The sequence below is a fragment of the Tenrec ecaudatus genome, chromosome 9 (genome assembly GCF_050624435.1).
Source record: "Tenrec ecaudatus isolate mTenEca1 chromosome 9, mTenEca1.hap1, whole genome shotgun sequence".
Taxonomy (NCBI): Eukaryota; Metazoa; Chordata; class Mammalia; order Afrosoricida; family Tenrecidae; genus Tenrec; species Tenrec ecaudatus.
In genome coordinates this window covers 19,744,348-19,761,819 of record NC_134538.1, presented here as the reverse complement: position 1 = coordinate 19,761,819, position 17,472 = coordinate 19,744,348, and the positions used below count along the sequence as shown (strand labels likewise).

At 38.2% G+C, this 17,472-nt stretch overlaps 2 pseudogenes; both read left to right on the top strand.

The window, feature by feature from the left end:
• Positions 1 to 11,721: 11,721 nt before the first annotated feature.
• On the top strand, positions 11,722 to 13,206 carry LOC142457145 (serine/threonine-protein kinase RIO3 pseudogene; annotated as a pseudogene).
• A 233-nt stretch (positions 13,207 to 13,439) lies between these two features.
• LOC142456303 (nucleoporin SEH1-like) lies at positions 13,440 to 14,523 on the top strand (annotated as a pseudogene).
• Positions 14,524 to 17,472: the final 2,949 nt, after the last annotated feature.

The following is a 17,472-nucleotide window of genomic DNA, read 5'->3' as shown; positions in this document are numbered from 1 at the left end:
GTGCATTAATATTATATTTTAGTGACACATGCCCTCAAGGTCAGCACTTCTTTGGTTGTTTTATTTTATTTTCACAATGACATAGAATTTAAATTGGTCCTTTATCAGTTATCCTAGTGCAGTGGTTCTCAAATTGTGGGTCACAGCTCCCCTGGCATGTTTTTCATATTTGACATGGTGATTTCCTAATGAGATTTTTGTGTTTCTGTGCACAGAAATTCTTTGTTTTAGGTCATTAATTCATCACTATGAGGAGCTTCAACACTACAGCAAACTACAGAACTTTCCTCACAAAATGGGTGGAAACAAATTCCCTGTTTCAGGGTCCTTAATAGAATCATTTTGCAGTTCCTTTTGTGTAAGATAACTGCTGTAATTTTGATCAAGATGGTGCTTTCTTCTCCCAAAAGTGGCACGGCTCTCTACTCTGCTAAAGAGATACATTCTTTGAAACCCACAGGGGCAGTTCTACCCTGTCATATAAGCTCTGTATGAGCCAGTGTTAACTTGATAGTATTGAGTTTGGTTGTTCTGGTTTAAGAGGCTTGTGCAGCTTCCCTAACAATAGATTTGTACCCTTGGAGCTATGCAAATAAGATGTCTAAAAACCTAACCTGGCAATTAATCACATTGGACATCGCGTTAGGCTTCATTGAGCCATTTCAGAAACAGAAATTAGGATCTCATTACCATCTAGAAAGAAGAGTCAGGAGTTAGGGGCCTTTGCACCCTAGATTCTTGTAATGAAACTCTTCAATCCAGAAGACAGAGAGCTGTGACACAAGAAAGAAAGAATTGGGGAGAAGCAGAAGCTTCGCTGTCAGCCAACAGCCAACTGTGTGACCTTTGGGACACCATCTTTCTTTCGAGGAGAAATATATACATATCAGTTTCAATTTTAAATAATATGTAAGTTTTTTTTTGGAGCCCTGGTTTTGACATGTATTAAGAGTTGGACTGCTAACCTCATGGTGAGAGGTACAAACCCATTAGTGGCCTGTTTTGGCTTTAGAGACTCAGAAACTGTACAGCAGTTTTGTGTCCTATCAGGCACTTACATATCTAACTCTTCTTTCTTGATGGTGCGTTGTAAAGTGTTTCTAAAGTGATTGTGCAATTTGTAGATTTTTTCCTCGAGAAAAATCATTTTCAATGTATAATAGCCTTTTATATAGCCTATTTAAAATATTTCCAGATGCTTTCTTTAACATTATAATCTTCAAAGTTCATTGACTTTATTCTCCTTGAGTGTCACACAGTAAGGAATTGATGGTTTTGTGTGCTGTGAGGTAGGGATCCACCGCTTCTCTTTCTTCCTTTTGACATGTATTTTTGATTGTCCAATCTCTATTTTTTGTAAGTCATCTTATATTCACTTGTCTGAAAATTATGAATTTTAGATTTTATTGCTCATGGCATAAGCATGTTTTCTGTCAGTTAATAAAGTGAGTGTTACCAGTATTGGGGACTTTGAGTTAAGAGGGAAGAACAGTAACAGCACCTGGACCTACAGGTTATGTGTTACATTGTATTTTCCCATCAGCCTGCAGATTGTGCATCACCAGCATCTTAGAGGAAAGAGGAAGAAGTGCCTGGTTTGGGTAATATTATTTCTGTGGTGACCACATGAGAGATTCAAATTTGTGAACATCATTAGGGCTGATCCAGATAAGAAAAAATAGAGCATCTCAGTTGCCGGCAGTGTTCTAAGGACCAAAGAAAATGGCCAACTTTCAGGTGATTTTGATGTACTTTATCCTTTTCTGTATTTCCTACTCGAATTGTAGAAACCTGTATAATACTGATTCAGTTCATTGAAAATGTGGAGATTTGAAATAGTAGAAGTTAGAGATCCACGTTGATTCTGATTTCAGCATTGTACTGGAGAAGATTAGGAATATATTGATCATAGGACTAACACTAAACTACTGACATTGAGCATAACATGTCACTGATGATTCTTTGGATGATGTTAGCTTTCAATTCATAATTCATTATTCTATGGCCAACCCATGAGAATCATTCAAATGAAATGCTATGCCTTGCTTTTAATGAGGAAATAAGATCACATCTTTCACAAAGTTCATTATTCCATGGGATTTTTGTCTCAGTAAGTTTCTTTAATGTTTCTTTCTGCAGGTGATGTGTTAGGTCTTCTCCCAAACAGCATTCTCTTTAATGCATCTAAAATGGGCCTTGTAGCAATACTGGTTTAAGCTTCTCACTTCCTCTAACTATAGATGTACGAGAGATCATCAGCACCAGCTCTGATTCCTATATGGGAGAGCTTAAACATACCTGTACCCTCCAATGGTTTTCCAATTCTGGCAGCAGTTAATTTACCACAGTTCTCTCCTCAGTTCACTAATTCGTTGCAGTGGCCACACAGAAATCACAGTCCAGAGTCATAGGTTCAAGTTTTATTAAGTAACAGAATGTCATTTGGGATCAGAGTCAAAAGGGATTCATACTAAGGAAACATCAGGCACATTTGCTCTTCTTCATTGCAGGCCTGTTTTCTCTTTCCACTATCAGACATTTTTCCTTCTAAAGATAAGCTTATTCCTTACTTCCATCTGCATAGACACCTTTCAGCTCCTTGAGGATATCCTCCTCTTGATCTTGCTTGCCTGTCCCACTATCTTGGCCGAAAAGCCTTCTCTGGACTTGGCCCCATTGGCTCCGTTGCTGTGTCTTTTCTGCCCTGGTCATTATCTCCATTGGTACAGCTCTTGACCCATGAATATTACAGTGCATTGCGCAGGAGCAGCAGTAGACCAGTCCCTAGGAGGTAGAGGTTTAAGCTGTTCTATGATTTACTCTGCAGTATCTCACAAAACCAAATAGCCATCAGGTAAATAACTCTTCAGGATGTGGAAGCTGGTGAGTCCCAAATCCACATTTCCGGTATCAATTTGGAATGTTCTTTTTAGTGATGTGTTTGCAGAGGCTGATGAATCAGATCCGCAGGTAGACAACAGTCCATGGCCTCACAAGTTAAAGTTGTTGAATCTGGTCAGAGAGTAGGTTGCCGGGGTGTAGGAGCCCAAATGGGAAGGTCACACAGTTGGCTGTTGGCTGACAGAGTAGTGAAAACTCTCAAATCAGGTCACACAGGTGTCTCCTAGTTTCAGGGATGTCAAGAAAATGGTTCATGCATTTCTGGAAGCTGGCAAATCCCCAAACCATGGGTTCATTATGAACTATGTGGCTACTAGGGCTAACAAAACCAAATCAACAAGCCAGCATCTCACTGTCCCTTTTGAACCATGCCTACAGGCAATTCTCTCTCTCTCTCTCTTTCTCCCATGTGCTCTGTCACGCGCATGCTCTTACTCTTTATATGATACGTTCTTGGGCCATCCTAGCGCATTCCCCGCCTAGGCAAGATTAAGAGGGCTTCAGATGTCAAGCCAATGGCAACAGAACTAGGAGGGGCCCATTGGTGAGCATGTGATTACAGGTAGCAGTTCCAAAAGGACCTTGTAATTAAAGTGAAGGCAATACTGTCCTGTCCGTAGGTGGCTGAGACGAGTTTGTTGTAAGGTAGGCAATACTGTCCGAAGATGGCTGAGAAGAATTTGGCTATGGTATACAAGAGGCACGTGTCATAAGGTGGCCTCCAAGAGCTTAGAAAGTTGTTCTGCACTCAGGAAGGAAGGTTTTGCCTTTGAGCTTTCTGTTCTTTGTCCTGAGTTAAAGGTTCTTGTTCCTGATTCTGAGTTAGACCTCGTTCCTTAGTAAACCACTTTGACTATGAGTTTTGTTTGGCCATAGCAATGGATTATCAAATCCAGAAGTGAGACAGAGTGGTGTGGGAGGAATGATTTGTGTAAGAATTGACAAAACGTGTTGGAGAGCTGAGGTATGTTTGACCTCCCCCTCATAGGGATCAGCTCTGAATTGCGCCTGATACATATCACAACTAAAGGTACAGAGCATCTCATAACGGTGATGCTGCTAGATCTCTTAATTACATTTCTTTTTTTTTTTTCTTCTTTTTTGCTTGACTTAAAATTTACTTGCAAAAATGGAGAGACTTAAAGGACCTAATAGCTTCCCAGGATCCAACTACTTTTTTAAAAATTGTTTTCGACAGTTTGTAATTACTACCACCTTTAGAGCAAAAGAAAACATTTCAAAGGAAACATTTCCTGGCAGATATTACTGTGGAACCCAGCTAACTGCTCTTCTTAATTACATTTCACAATCTAGTGTAAACTTGTTTGTTATGTAAACAGGTATGAGTTTATCTAGTGTGTGTGAGTATAAATGTGAGCTATTTCTAGCTCACTCAGCTAATTCCACTGCTAGAAAAAATTCTAATTTTATGAGGGGGTACATTGTTGGGGCAGTAGTGTCTCCAACACTGGATCGGATCCTTAGGAATGACTTTGTGATTGTGGAAAATATTAAAGACAGACAATACAGGCACAGGAGCTCCTCTTCGCATGTCAGGACTAAGTGAGTGAATGTATTTTCCACTGGATATATATGTATATATAATAGCTCTTACAGATCTTTCATAAGGAATGCACATCACGGAGTTAACATACATAGTCCATGGGTAATATCACTAGGTAACAATAACAAAGCAAGATCATGAGTCACTATCTTGACCTATGGCTAGTTGACGTCCAAATACCCCGTGTCTACCTCTTCCCTCACCTTTCCCAGGGGTTTATTACATTTATGGTGGGTTGGTTACAGAACATGATTGCTCTAATCAGCAGATAACCTTGAGGTATAGTAAAGTAGTCTAGTCAACACAAATGATTCCTCTAGTATGGTAGCTCCTTTAAGACTGCTCCTTAACGGAGTGCTATTGCGGGGGGAACATTAGTTGGCCTGGAGAATGTGTATTTGCAAACATTTCTCTCTTGGAACAATGGAGAGTTTTCTCTGAATAGGGCTTGTTTCCTGTGCCTATGGTAGCAAGTAGAAATAAGGTCAAATACTTTCTACCAAGTCCTCAGTTTACCACACACCATGGAATGTACTAGCACAGAATAGTTTTTATTTCTGTTTGGCTTTCTTTATTGTACAATATATTTTTAAATCTTCAATAGAAAATAATTAAATAGACTCCTTTTACTACAGGAATCACTGACATTCAACGACGTGGCTGTAAACTTCACCTGGGAGGAATGGCTGCTGCTGAACCCTGCTCAGAAGATGCTGTATCAAGATGTGATGTTGGAGAACTATCACAACCTGGTTTCCATTGGTGAGGACCATTTTGAAGTCATTGGTTTTTCCTATCTTATGTGTTAAAATCTTTGCCGTGTCTGTGGTGTTCTCAAAGAGGTAGATTCTCATTGCATTCTCTAGTTCTATGTTAGTGGGTAAGGTCTTCTACCCTTGAGAGAACACCCTTTCCTCTGTTCCTTTGAACATGATTTTCCTAGAAATACAACATTCTGCAGGCTTTACAAATCTTAGGTTCATTTTGGTGTGTCTGATTCTGTAATTTCTCATGAACCAGGTTATCTAGTTGTCACCCCCGTAGCTTTCACTCAATTGGAACAAGGAGAAGTGTGGTCTATATTAGAAACAAGCTATAGTGGATTATTTTCAGGTGTGTGGCCAAACTACCTTAAGGGGAATTGCCCGGGTTGGTTGATGTAAGTGGTAGAAGACCTCAAAAACATGATAGGTGTCGGATAATGCATAAAACTGTGTCCTTCTTCGAATGTGAGAACTCACTTTTTGTAGAAGTTGAGATAAGTATGTCTGTAGCTCTTCTGAGATTAGATTTCCATTTATTTGATTTACACTATGTTATGTTTGTTTTAGTAATTTTCTTTCTTGAATATACTCAAACCTTTCCCTCCTTTATGTTCTTCCTCCTTACTATGAAAGTCCATCTTATAAGCCTCTCTCAATACAGAGAACTGTCAGTTTGTAACTGTTGTCCAAATACAGCACATTCTTCCCCTATTGAGTAAGAATGGATTTCCCACCCCACCTTGGATCTTGAGCTCTCATCATAAATGGTCTCCATTGTCCTTCCTTAGCTTTCCCCCTTGGAGTTTCCCTAAAGGAGTTGGTTTTATTTTTCTCGTTTGTTCTCCCAACCCTTTAAAGTTTTCTTCATTCTGGTGATGTAAGTTCTTTTTGTTTTCTAATAGAGATGGTCAAATTGCCTTCAATGTTGGAATTACTTGAGACATGTTTCTCCATATTTTACTTCTTTTGGTGAAACATGTTTATGACTTCTATTATTTTCAGATATCTAATATCATCTTCCCAGCAGGAAAAATTGTTATCATTTTAGTATATCCTTTAGCACTGTACCTTCAATTTTGTTACACCTGTAGGATTTTCTGTAAAGTTGTCTGCTCCTCTGATAATCTTGTAAGTGGAAAGGACATTTTTAACATCTTGCATTCTTGGTTCTTTCATTCAACGCATATCTGCTGTACAGTCCTTACTATGCCGTTTGCCTTCTTTAGGCCCACCCCTTCCTAACATGTCCAAAATGGGAAAGACGACCTTGCTGCTTTTAAGGAACTCTTTGGGCTGTATTTTCCAACATTGAATTTTTGTTTGATATTAAAACAATGCATGGTATAGCCAGTACTACTCTCTCTTTTGTTTTCTGTCTTTTGAGTAACCTTTTGTTTTCCATATGTATGATGTCTTTGGTATCATCCCACAATTTATTTGGTCTTCAGTCATTAGTCATCAGTCTTTCATTCCTCAAGTTTATTCTTTAGATTGTCTCAAAGCTCAAATGAGGTGGGTACTTTAGCTACTGTCGACTTCTTTTAACTTCTTCAGCTTCAACTTGTATTTGAGCAATTGATGATCTGTCCTACGGTTGATTCCTGGCCCTGTTTTGACTGATGAGCTTCTCCATCATTTCTTTCCACAGATATGGTTGATCTGATTTTCAAGTCGTTTATTCAGAAAATTCCATATATATAGTTTTCCTTTTTATTTTTTCATAAGGAATTTGCTATGAATTCATCATTAGTTTCTCAAAATTGTATTGTTGGTTTTGCATGTCACTTTTATCACCAAGGCCACATTTTTCAACTACTGATGCTTTTTCCAAATTTCACATTCATCATTGTACATGATTACATGATTGATCAATTTTAGGCTACAAAAGTTAGGCGAAATTTTCAATACATACATTTTTAATCATTGTATTTTGAGCTCTTACAGAAGCCATAACATTCCATAGTTCAATCACATCAAGCAGTATTACACAATTGCTACCACAATCACTTTCAAAACATTTTCTTTCTTCTAGAACTCCTTGCTATCAGCTCCCTTTTATCCCCTCCCACATCCACCCTTCCATTTCCTTATTGTGGAAAACAGAACCTGGATGAAAGTGTAAGCAGCCTCATCTCTACATTCCTGACCATAGGGCTTGGAAGACAAGTGCTAATGCTAGAGGAAATCCTCCACAGTCCAGAGGATATAGGTAAAACTGATAATACACAATCTCCAGATAGAGGTTTCTCTACAACTGCCTTCCATTAAGACGCTAGTATAAAGCTGTCTCCTACAGGCACCTGACTTTCATTACTAGGCTAAAAGATGCCTCACTTTAAGAGCAATCAGGTTCTCCTTGTTCTTATCAAGGAGTCAACTATTCCTTTGGCTCTTATATGCCTTCTGGATGGGTCTTAAGAGATAGTTGTGTAACTGAGGGGCAGAAAAAAAAGGGACAGAAAAGTATTTAGGTGGTCACCTCTTCCATGATGTCAGGTCTGAGCTGGATAGAGGGAGACAATGTATACCTTCACCAATTTATAGAATTTCAGGGCATGCAAGCTTGCCCCCCAACACACAGAGACACCGACCCACATAACAAGGTGGGTAGTGTCTTTGCAGTGGAGGTCCCTGAGTTCAGTGGTTGAGTAACTTAACATCAGTGTTGAGGGCAGATATAGGGGAGTAACTTGACCCTGAGCAGGGAGAACAATAAGAGTGTGTCTGCTCCTATAGATAAAGCTGGTGGCTGTTAGAGATAAGCCATGCACTCTTATGAGGATATTGTGGAGATGAATTTTCAATAGGACATTATGACTGGGACTCTTCTCTAATGCACAGATGTGAAGGCCTCCCTCCACCCAGAATCCTGGCCTTGCAGGCTTCTTTAATACAGACATTAGAGAATTTATCTGCAAATGCTGTCTTCCTGGTCTTCAGTTTCCCACAGCCTGAGACTTATCATGAAGTGTTCTAAAAGGATTAGGATATGCCAAATTCACCTTTGTCCATTCTGTTGTGTGTTTGGCTGCTGGAGACTTGCATGTCTCATGACTATATAAACTCCCTGCTAAATGACCTCGATCACTCATCAGCAACGCAGTTGAGGCCCCTGTACCCTGCATTTGTTGTCTGCTTTATCTTCCTAAATTTCACACGCTGCTCCTAAGGTCCCACTTGACTGTGGGGATCGATCCCACATTTTATGTTTGCATTAACAGTGGGTGCAAAAATTTAAATTACACTTGGTAGTCACTGCTCTTACTTGCAGGCATATGAAAAATTAACCTACCACTGACAACATGGTATTTCAGGAAAGATATTGCAATGTACTTTTTATGACGATGAATATGACACCAGTCTTCTTGGATTTCTCAGCCTTATAAACCACTTCATAATCAAAAAGCAGCTAATGCTTAATTAAAGTCCAATGATGCATAGCAATCTTTAAACATTTCATTTTGATAACTTGCAATTTTTATTGGTAGTACTTCATAAATTCCGTCTTCCAATTAGGAGTGGATGTTTGCCGCTGCTTTTTTCTCATTTTCAGTCATGCCATGTCACCGACTGTACGTCCCCAAACAGTTACTCCATCCACATCATTACTGTTGACTGTACTTTGATAAGTTAGTACTTCTAAAGTGTTATTTCAGTGCTATTAAAACTGGGGGTGGGGGCTCATGTTCTAGAAGTTAATCACCAGTTTTTCCTCCCAGTCTGTATTTCTGGAAATTCCACTAAGACCTGTACAACATGTGGGCTCCTGCTGGTGTTTGAAATACTGGTAGCATTGCTTCTGGCATCACAGCAACATGCACGCCACCACAGGAAAACACTTGAAGCTGAGTTTTGTAAGCTGAATGTAGGCTCTCCATAAACATAAGGATTAAATTTGTGTACCATAGTACCTCTCGTATACCTGTAAATATGTGTTCTCCCAAGGTGAACATTCTGCATTTTTCACATTTCCAATTTGTCTAGTACTTGGTTGTCTTTCAGTAAAGATTAAGGAATGAATACATCTGACCTATAGCAACTGAAATTAGCAAGCCTTGCCACCCTTGTGGTCTATGGGTCTCAGTGTCTTGCTGGTATTTACATTCTTTGTATATTTTCATGGTCCTATTAAGCAACTACCAATTCATTGCTCATTATTTTCACATCCAACCTGATTTCTACAGTAACTGCTTTGACCATTTGGATTGTTTACACAATTATGTTTGTACCAATGGGCAAGAAACATGAAGCATAGTATTTTATTTACATTCATATAAGCGTTTGTCACTAAAGATCTACCTTGTATCAATGCATGTTTTAAGGGGTGCATTTTAAATCAAGATGATGGAGAGTTTCAATGTTCTGTTCCTTTATAGAGATCCACAAAGTTGATGATCATTTGGTGGAGCACTCGCAACATAAAAGAAGTGTGGACAGAACCGAACAATGCTATAAATTTAATACATTGGAAAATATTCTTCATCAGCACAGAACTAATTTTCCTCTAAAGGAAAATTATGAGATATTAGGCTTACATGGAAAAATTGTAAAATCAGATTTAATCATTCTGGCATTAAATCTTAACAGTAGCAGCAAATTAAAGAAGTCAGTTGTTTTCAATGGAGACGAGAAAAATTTTCTCGGTATTGAACAAGATCGATTTTGTACTGAAATGAAATTCCCTAAGTGTGAACAATCCAGTAGCATGAAGTCACGATGCATTCAGCATCAGGAATCAGACAAAATTGAGAAACCACGCAGAGGTGATAAATGTGGGAAAACCTTCCAGGAGTCTTTCCTCTGTGAGCATCAGTTCATTCATATTCTAGATAAGACTTATGAATGCAGAGAGTGTGGGCAAGAATTTGACAAAGTATTCAAACTCATTGTATATTATAGAACAGCACATAAAGGACAAAAGCCATATACATGCTTGGAATGTGGCAAAGCTTATGACAGCAAATCATTTCTGAAGGATCATCAGAAAATTCATGTGACAACGGTGCCCTGTGTATGCAATGAATGTGGAAAAGGATTTAACAGGACCGGTGAACTCACTGTTCATCAACGAACTCATACTGGAGAGAAACTCTATGTATGTGGTGAATGTGGCGAAGGCTTCATTCAGATAGCACATCTCAAAACTCATCCACGAACTCATACTGGAGAAAATCTTTATGTATGCGGTGAGTGTGGTAAAGCTTTCAGCCAGAAGCGATGCCTTACAGCACATCAGATATGTCACACAGGAAAGAAACCCCATGTATGTGGTAAGTGTGGAAAAGCCTTTACCTGGAAGAGTAAACTTACTGTTCATCAGCAAACTTGTACTGGAAAGAAAATCCATGTATGTGGTGAATGTGGAAAAGCCTTCAGTCGGAAGATTGTTTTCACTGATCATCAGCGAACTCATACTGGAGAGAAACCCCATGTCTGTGGTGAATGTGGAAAAAGCTTCATGTGGAAGTGGAACCTTATTGTTCATCAGCGAACACACACTGGAGAGAAACCCTATATATGTGATGAATGTGGAAAAGCCTTCAGCCGAAAGAACGTTTTCACTGATCATCAGCGAATTCATACTGGAGAGAAACCCCATATCTGTGGTGAATGTGGAAAGGCCTTCATGTGGAAGAGGAACCTCACTGTTCATCAGCGAACTCACACTGGAGAGAAACCCTATGTATGTGATGAATGTGGAAAAGCCTTCACCCGGAAGAATGTTTTCACTGATCATAAGCAAACTCATACTGGAGAGAAACCCCATGTCTGTGGTGAATGTGGAAAAGCCTTCACGTGGAAGAGGAACCTCACTGTTCATCAGCGAACTCATACTGGAGAGAAACCTTATTTATGCGATGAGTGTGGTAAAACTTTCAGCCAGAAACACTACCTTACAGCACATCAGGCATTTCACACAGGAAAGAAACCCCATGTCTGTGGTGAATGTGGAAAAGCCTTCATGTGGAAGAGGAACCTCACTGTTCATCAGCAAACTCATACTGGTCAGAAACCCTATGTATGTGGTGAATGTGGAAAATCCTTTTCCGGGCAGAGGAACCTGGCTGTTCATCAGCAGATTCATACTGGAGAGAAACTTTATATATGTAATGAATGTGGAAAAGCCTTCACCTGGAAGAATGCTTTCACTGATCATCAGCGAATTCACACTGGAGAGAAACCCCATGTCTGTGGTGAATGTGGAAAAGCCTTCATGTGGAAGAGGAACCTTACTGTTCATCAGCTGATTCATACGGGAAAGAAGCCTCATGTATGTGGCGAATGTGGAAAAGCCTTCATCAGGAAGCATGAGTTCACTGTTCATCAGCAAACTCATGCTGGAGAAAAGACTGTATGTATATGATGAGTGTGGGGAGGCTTTCAGCTGAAAGCACTGCCTTATACCATATCAGACATTTCACAGAGGAAAGAAACTGTTTTCATAATATAAATGTGGAAAATCTTATCGGAGGAAGTCAAGTGTCATTCAACATGAGAAAATTCTTAACAGGAAAACCTGAGGTGAGTGTAACAAGGCTTTCAAAACAAAGAAAGGGACTAGAGTTTGGTCCAGACTGATTGCGGGATCAGGTGATTGTAACTTACCACATGGTTCCCCATGCTCTGACTTGCTGTCAGTTTACTGACATGGTCCACAGGCATGCGCAGAGGGACTTCCAGATTTCTGCATGGTGCATGGGCTCCTCTGTTCTCTTTAAGCTTTCAATGCCCGAAACAGATCTGGATCTTGTGTTTCTAGATCACAGCTCTGCCTAGTAATACAAGGCCTACCCAGATGTTAGTAATGCCTGCCCCACCTCCATGTTCTTTGTCACTACCCACCACCCAGACACAGCACAAAAGTACCATAAAATATGATTGACAAAAATAGAAGAGATATGAAAATGATTAGTCCAGAGGAAGAATGGACCACAGTCAACTTCAGCCTCCAGGAATCTGAGACCATTAGAACTAGATAGTACCCGCTACAACTGCTCATTACTCTGAAAATGATCACAAAAGAGGGTCTTGAGTAGAGTGGGAGAACAAAGTGGACCAAATCTCCAAATCATAAAATAGATAAGGCTTTGCCTGAGAAATAAAGAACATTCTATTGTTGAAAAAGCACTTGATCATAAGACAGGTTTACTTATAGAAAAAATGGTGAAATCTGGACTATTGGAGGCAAACACTGACTGTATTAGTACAGGAAAGGAATCTCTTGTCTTTCGTGCATATGGAGGGAGCATGGAGGATGCAAAGGAAGATAGTAACGTTGTACCTACAGAATGTGCCATCAAGGTATTTAAAACAACCCTTATTGAGTTTAAGAATAGTGACAAATATATTAAAGATGATTAGAGGTTTAAAGCTCGCTTCAGTAAACTAAATTCATGTAAGATCATCCACGTGTGGGCAGCAAAAGAAATGCACAATTTCAACAATGCAGAGCAGTGGAATTTCTTGTCCAACAGTTGTTATGCTCAAGAAACACATTTCAGTTATGTCTTTTATTGGCTATGATCAATGTTCCCACTCATAAATTAAAAGTAAAGCTCAGTAGTGAAGAATTGAAATATGCCCACCATCAAACTCTTGATTTAATGCAGCGGTTATATAATGAATATGCAGTGATCCATCCTGACATCAGTAAGTATAACACGCTCTGGCATGCTGGAAAGGTCTGGTTGATTGGTGTCAGTCAGTCTGTAGAACCAGCTCCTTCTCACGGCCTGGAATTCCTGTTCTGGGACTGTTCGAATGTCTCCCGGTTTTTCCAGAAAGGGAGCATTATGGAAACTCAGTGAATGAGAACTCTTTAATGCTGTTTCAGGCTTAAACATCTCAGCAGATAATGAAGCCAATTTCTCAGCTGAGATAGAAGCTTTGGAGAAAATGAATGAAGATCATGTTCAGAAGAATGGCAGGAAAGCTGCTCCACTTGTGATGACGACAGAGGTCACCAGTACTACATAATGAATAGCATCAATGCCTGCTGCCTTTCAATATTAACAGTGACTGTGGCCATGATTGTAAAGGAAAAGTGCAACTTTGTTTTCATAAAATCTGCTTTGAATAGGCATGATTATTGGGGCATCATTATAAGGAATTGAATGGAATGTCTTCTATACTTTAACACCCAAAAAGAGACATCATGGTTTTCTGGTGAGGACCGTCGTGAACCATGGAGACGCGTGACCGGCGCAGCCATGTTTGTGGCCCACAACATTGCCGCAGATCACAAGGATCTGATACATGATGTCTCTTTTGACTTCCACGGGCGGTGGATGGCGACCTGTTCCAGTGATCAGAGTGTCAAGGTCTGGGATAAAAGTGACGTTGGGGATTGGCATTGTACTGCTAGCTGGAAGACTCATAGTGGATCTCTCTGGCGTGCGACATGGGCCCACCCTGAATTTGGGCAGGTTTTGGCTTCCTGATCTTTCGATCGAACAGCTGCTGTGTGGGAAGAAATTGGAGGAGAATCAAATGGTAAGTTGCGAGGACAGAGTCACTCGGTTAAGAGGACAACTCTAGTGGATAGCAGAACATCAGTTACTGATGTGAAATTTGCTCCCAAGCATATGGGTCTTATGTTAGCAACCTGTTCCACTGATGGTATAGTAAGAATATATGAGACATCAGATGTTATGAGTCTTAGTCAGTGTTCCCTGCAGCATGAGATCGCATGTAAGCTAAGCTGTAGTTGTATTTCTTGGAACCCTTCAAGCTCTTGTGCTCATACCCCCATGATAGCTGTGGGAACTGATGACAGTTGTCCAAATGCAATGGCCAAGGTTTCAGATTTTTGAATATAATGAAAATACCAGAAAATATGCAAAAGCAGAAACTCTTAGGACAGTCACTGATCTGGTACATGATATTGCATCTCCACCAAATTTAGGAAGGTCGTTCCATATTCTAGCTGTAGCAACCAAAGATGTAAGGATTTTTACATTAAAACCTGTGAGGAAAGAACTTACTTCCTCTGGTGGACCTACAAAATTTGAGATTCACATAGTGGCTCAGTTTGATAATCATAATTCTCAAGTCTGGCGAGTGAGTTGGAATATAACAGGAACTGTACTGGCATCTTCAGGGGATGATGGTTGTGTAAGACTGTGGAAAGCTAATTATATGGACAGTTGTAAGTGTACTGGGATTTTGAAAGGTAATGGGAGCCCAGTCAATGGGAATTCTCAACAAGGAAATGTTAATCCTTCCCGAAGCTCAAATATCCCAAATCTGAAAAATTCACTAAATGGATCATCTGCTGGCAGAAAGCACAGCTGAGCACAAGCTAATTGGAGTAACTTTGCTGTTTTGCTGCCACTTCCTTACATGCATACAGGAATGGAAATCAAACTCCTTTTCACTTAGCAGCGAAATTTGTCCTCTCCCAGATACACCAGCAGCCTCCATATTACTAAATGCAATTAAAAGCTCAATTAAAAAAATAAATGTATATTCCTTTTCTGTACTAGACAGTATGTTGACACTATTCGAAACTTTTGTAATATAAACGTAGAGGATTTTTGTTAAGAAAAGGTCAGTAAGACAGTCTGAGCATGGAACTAATGCGTGTAAAAATTAAAAGGATTGTTAATATTCCTTACAGTAATTGGGAATAGTAAACATATCACTTCATTCCATTTGGAGAATATAAGCTTTATCTTTTGTTTTCTAACATAGTAAGCTAAGTGATAAATTTTTATAATTTCATTTTGAAAATTTAATAAACAATCATAAAGACTATATGGAGTACTAATTTGTTTACACTTTATATAGTTGGTTTGTACACTTAGTACAATTTGTTTTCTCTTTGTAACATTGAAGTATACTAGTAAAAGTGTGAGAGAAGCAATAGTAAAATGAAAGTAATTTATATGGCTTTTAGCCATTTTTATGCAGTTAGTATTGCTTCAGATATAATTTGGCAATACAATTTAAAAACTTGTACGCTTAAAAAATAGTAACCACTAAGAAGTGAAATGTTCCTAATGTGTCTTTGTATGTTTTATGTTGTGATTTCATGACTTGATCCTTCCATAAAGTGAAAATTTAGAAATATACTATAATTTGAGAAACAGTTAAAATTTTATGAACATTGTATATGCACATAGTTAATTCGATGTCCTAGAGGTTTCTTAATTTGGTTGACTGTTTCAATTATTTTTTTATCTTATAAGTATTGATTGTTCTACTCATGCTATAAATCTCTATCTTAAAATGCAAAAGTATTACCAGTACGATAAAATGACATAAGTATAATAAAACAAGAAGGCTTCAAAGAGATTGTTGACAAAGGAATCGAGAGAGAATGAAATATTTCCACAAAAATGTTTAAGCCCCAATGACACTGAGTTTGAGTTTTATGACATCACATGTTTACTTACCAAAAATCTGTATTGATTGTGAGCTTTTTGTAGGAAAACAACTACGATCCTTAATTGTATTTTTTCAGAGTGTTCCAGGAGCTCACCATATTGGGATATTGTACATTAATTGGTTCTCAGTATCATGTATGCACTAAAAATGTGTGCCTGCTGGTGCTACATATAAAAAGCTTAAAGAGAAAAAGCTTACTACATTTGTAAGTTTATAGGATAATTTCAAATAAAGTTTTGACAAAATGTTTTAAGTTAATAAAATATCTTTGTAAAATGCATAATAATAATTTAAAAATAAATATAGCGAGATTGTATTTCTTCCAAGTTTCTGTACTTAAAAGTCTTGATTTGAAAAAGGGTCTTGATTTTTACTATTATGTTTTCTTAGTTTGGGCATGAACCAATACTAAACCTCTTTTGCTTTTGTCTTTTCTGCTTGTGTTTTTTCTTCCTCTTTGCATGTACTCTTTTCTCTTTATTTTTCCTGTTGTTTTGTGTTTCATTTTTGTTTTCATCATTTCAGCTATTTCTTTCCCTCTCTGGATTCCCAACAAGCTGATTTGAAATGGTTGTTATGCTCAGCTCCTTCCTCTCCTTCTTCTGGTAGAGCACTCTTTCTCAGTGTCCATACTGCCAATCTTCAGGATCCTCACCCTCCCAGAAGGCATCTTAACTCATTACCTGAGAGGAAGGGGTTGAAAACTCTGGTTTAACATTTCAAACGCATACTCAACTGCTTACATTCCAGTTACTTTCTTTCCCCTTCGTTTTCGTTCAGAAGACTTCTAATTTAGATTCTTTATTGCATGTTATAACTAACTAGAACACAGTATGAAACCTAAACATATTTATGCTTCTGTATCACAGGTGTATTTGCTTCATTGATTTAATGAAATAAAATTTGTATAAGACCATTTAAATTATCTTGTTCTATAAATATTTTGAACTAGTAATGGTCTTAGGTTTCTTAAAGCTTTGTCATACTTACTGGTTAATGTTAAAGTGTTTTATTTTAAAGTTCACTCTGCTTTTTAATTTAATTTAATGTTGCAGCTGACTAATATGTAAAATAAAATTTTGTGTATTTAGCAGGAAAATAAAAGAGAGACATCATAAGTTTGTGGAGAAGATTAATGCATAAAAACTACTTAACTATGCTGGCCCAAAAGTTTCTTTAAACTTTCCAATTTGGGGGCATGTAGTTAATATGATTAAACTATAACTCACACAGCTATAATGTAAATGTGGATTATTTGAAAGGGCTGGCAGTAAGATTTAAACTATGTTTGACACATACTTTGTTCAGTTTACATTTTATTCAAACATTTTGGTTGTTAATTTTCTAGGGAAATATGTCAAATGAGAAATAGAAAGCAGCTCAGGTACCAAACTAACTAGTTGATTTGAATGATCTGATCTTATAATAGTCTTTAGTACTGTGACTAGCTGGGCCCTTCTACAAGAAAAACAAGCTCACTACTTTCTGCATTAGTTTGTTAGGGCGAGGATTACAAACTACAACACGGTGAATCCTACTGTTGCCATTAAGTCAGATTAGAGAAAGAAAAAATCAAAACATGTTAACAGTTTCAAATGCCAAAATTGGTCTTAAACATTTTTTTTTATTTCTCTGATACAGTTTTAAACTGCATTTCAGGTAGATACTCTTTATAAACCTAAAATGTTTACTATTAGGAAGCAAAGGTTAAGTGTCTAGTTATTAGTGACAGAAATTCCAGAAAACTAATTAATTAATTAATTTTTTTTACATTTTATTAGGGGCTCATACAACTCTTATCACAATCCATACTTATACATATACATACATCAATTGTATAAAGCACATCCGTAC